The sequence below is a fragment of the Temnothorax curvispinosus genome, unplaced genomic scaffold (genome assembly GCF_003070985.1).
Source record: "Temnothorax curvispinosus isolate PA1 unplaced genomic scaffold, ASM307098v1 QBEX01008326.1, whole genome shotgun sequence".
Taxonomy (NCBI): domain Eukaryota; kingdom Metazoa; phylum Arthropoda; class Insecta; order Hymenoptera; family Formicidae; genus Temnothorax; species Temnothorax curvispinosus.
The window spans coordinates 83,109-86,898 of NW_020218106.1; the positions used below are offsets into that span (position 1 = coordinate 83,109).

The window sequence follows — 3,790 nt, forward strand, 5'->3', positions numbered from 1 at the left end:
AGGGAGAGGGAGAGGGAGAGGGAGAGGGAGAAAGAGAGAGAGAGAGAGAGAGAGAGAGAGAGAGAGAGAGAGAGAGAGAGAGAGAGAGAGAGAGAGAGAGAGAGAGAGAGAGAGAGAGAGAGAGAGAGAGAGAGAGAGAGAGAGAGAAAAAGAGAGAATATTTTACAACTCAAATTTCTGTAATGCTAATGTCAAACAATTAACGTCTAGACTGATTTTGTTATTAATAGATAAGTGAAACAAAACCGATATGTCCCAGGTAGCAAAGTGATGACGTTAAATGACGTAATAATTGCGTCTTAATGACGTCTCTAACGTCAATAAAACGTCATTAAACCATTTTTAGACGTCATCCTGCCATCTGGGGTTATACAATCAAGTTAGAGAGAAACGCTATTTTATCATAATTGTTCTACTCCAGCTTTAGTTAGAGACTACTGTTTTAAGTCCATTTGTAACGGTCGTGGCGCGGCGCATAGTTTGCTATAATATGGAAATGTACATAAATTCACACAAATAATATTATTAAGTAGCCAAGATCCTGTCGTGACTGTAAACTAAAGAACCGTTGATTGTTGGCTAATAGAAATTTTTATTAATTATTAATTATCTATATATGTAATATGTGGATGGAAGATTTGTGTCGTCCTATATAAATTTTATTAAATAGAGCTTTAATTTGAATACTAAGTGAAACGAACTGGCTAATTAGAGTCAAGAGTTATTTAAGGATGTTCTGGCGCTAACTTTCTAACAAAAATTTAGCTAAATTTAGTCGTAAAATATGGACAACTAATATTTTTGCAGCAAGAGCTATATTTTTTGCAGCGAGAGTTATAGTTTAGCAATAGTAGCAAAACTTTCTGTTTTCGTTGCAAAAATGTTACTCTCATTACAAAAAATGTTAGTTATCCATATATTAGGACTATTTTAGCTATAGCAGCTAATCTTTTTTTTTCGTGTGCAATATCTTGAAAATTTAATGTATTGTTTTTATTTATTATCCGTACACGTATGCAAAACCTGAAATCAATTCTCTAACCGGTTTATGAATTATTTTCAACTTTTAATTTTGTATGAGTTTTTATATGGAATGGCAGCATCTCATTTATGTAAACAAAATTATAAAAAAGCACCATTGGCAATATTCTGAAACTTTGTGAGTAAATAAAATACTGAGCAACATTTCTAAAAAAGTTGATATTAATTCACTAACGTGTTCTCAAGTTATTAATGAAAAAGCAATGCAAAATTTCGAAAATAGGTTATGATACACAGGGCTAGAAAAGTAAATATTATGTCAATAACATTTTCTCACACATCTTATGCGTTTTTAAGTATTATCCAATGTCTGTATACATAAAATATTACTAATATACGTAACGTTTTGTCGTTCCTTACAATTTGTTTCAGATAAAATTCACGTCTAAAAGTTTTTTTACTGACAATCACAAAATTTGCAAAATGTGCAAATATATTAATTTGTAGTGCCAAATATTATATTAATTAGCATTATTTAAATCCTTTACACGATACAAGCACATATCATGTACTTAACTCACAAAAGCATATATAGAATTTCAACCAATTTTAAATTAAAATAACTTTTTGTCTGGGATTATAGTATTTTATAGTGTAGCTAGAACAACCTTAATTTGAATACTTATAAGAACTATATGGCCGGCATTCATAATCAGATCTTATTTCAAAACCGTCTTAAGTAATGTTTTAAGATGCTAATTTTCATTGGCTGGACGGAGTCTTGAGACTACCTTTGACCGGATTTAAGACGATTTTAAATATAAGATCTGACTATGAATACCAGCCTACGTATAAATAATACATTTTATATATGGGGCATTCCATGCGAAGTGATCCAGCCCAAAAAAAATGTTTTTTTTTATTGTGCTGAAAGCACAATCTATTGCCCTATTGACCATAATTATCCACACCAATTTTTTAGACATTTGTCCAACGCGTTGTCTACTTACAAGGGTTTAAAGTTTCAGCGTTGAGGCCGTCATGTTAAACTTCACACATCGATAATTTGTCGTAAACATTACCGATTGTAAATAATGACCAGTGATTTTTCAAGTATTTTTTACACCCTTTCGAGATATATTATGCATTATTAATAAAAAAGGTTAATTAATTGATATTTTTCAACATTAATAATAAATTCAAATTTTTCTTTAAGATCGGCATCTTTGATTTTAATAAAAAAAAATGCCAAAAAAAAGAAGAAAATGTCAACAAAAAAGTATAGGAAGTCCAAGATGGAGAAATCACTCCTTAGTAAGTTACAATTCATTCTGTGTGCGAACTCATGATCCGTGCCGCCGGCGGGGCGGAATTTGAAAAAAAATCGGAATATCTAAAATTTTAAATTTTTTGAAAGAGTCGTACTTAATGACTTTTTCTGTTTAGATTTTCTTAATCAACCAAATCTTAAAGTATTATATATGAAATAAGGGTAGAAAAAACTGAGGAATATAATAGAATTCAAAAAATTGCTAATAATAAAGGAGTTACCGATTTCTGTCTTAAAAAATCTATGTGATTGCTCTGATTTCCGCAATTTCTTTTTATGGATAGAGTAAGGGAGACCGGGGCTAAGCCGACAGCGGGGCGAACTTGACACTAGGCTTTTTGCCAATTTAAATCTATCGTAGAAACTTGCCTTTGCTACTGTAAATGCGTCTTTATGTGCCAGTATTATCAACAGAATTTGGTAACATTCTAAGTTATAGTGTAATTTTTAACGCGACATAAGTGTTTTTGATAGTGAAAAATAATTTTTCTGATCTCTTGAAAATGTCTACTCTTTCATCGAGCTTTACTCTTGCGAATCTACCGCTAAGTGATTTTGATGGGAAATTCGATGCTTTATACGAATCCAATAATAATTTTTGCATATTTTCAAAATTTATATATTTTTGGAGTAACAAAAGTAAAAAACGACGTTCGGGGCTAAGTCGACACGACGCCACCGGGGCAAAGACGACACTAACCTAAAGTGACATTATCGCAAAAAAGGTCACTGTTTTGTCCGATTCCGATGACGATTTAAGGAACATCTGTTGCGTGTGTTCGGAAAACATTTCATTAGCTTCTAATAACAAACAATGCATCTTATGCAACCGTATGGCTCATGACGAATGTGTGCGCACATCTGATCGCGAGTTTACGTGTATAAATTGTTTTTCAGACAGTTCAGAAAAAGATAATTAAAAGTTTAATCTTTTTTTTCTCATTATTTTAAATAATTGTTTACTTTATTCCGACTTTTTGTTTCTAATACACATTGTCTTTTCATTTGATAAACAATGTATTTTTATTTTTAAACAATAAAAAAATAAGTTCCAGATCAAATTGTGTCGATCAAACAAAGTGTTGAGTTTGCTCCGGCGGGGTGTCGAGTTCGCCCCGTCATTTTTCAATTCGAAAATTTGTCTTCGCGTCACTTTTCCTTTCCTGGCAGCAAAACAAAGCGACGTACAGCAAAACTTCCTGAATCAATTTTGTACCTGAAGAAACACTCTTTAAATATATATCATTGAATTTGCTTAAAAATTTTAATTAAATATTAAAAATTGCCCTTGAAAAAATAGTGTCGGCTTAGCCCCGGTCTCCCCTATATTAAAAGTAGATTGGTATTGAATTTGGCGAGAATCGGTGAAAGGGTTTCCGATTTTTGCCTTACCGATTTCTAATTTTTGTCTTACCGATTTCTGCATAAAAAGTGTATAAGTTATACATGTATTTAGTGAGAATCGGTGAAAGGGTTTCC

General features: G+C 32.0%; 1 protein-coding gene across 14 annotated transcripts in view; it reads right to left on the reverse strand.

The window, feature by feature from the left end:
* LOC112457809 overlaps positions 1 to 3,790 on the reverse strand; it is a 34,344-nt gene that overhangs the window by 21,511 nt on the left and 9,043 nt on the right. The gene's annotated exons all lie outside the window — the stretch shown is intronic.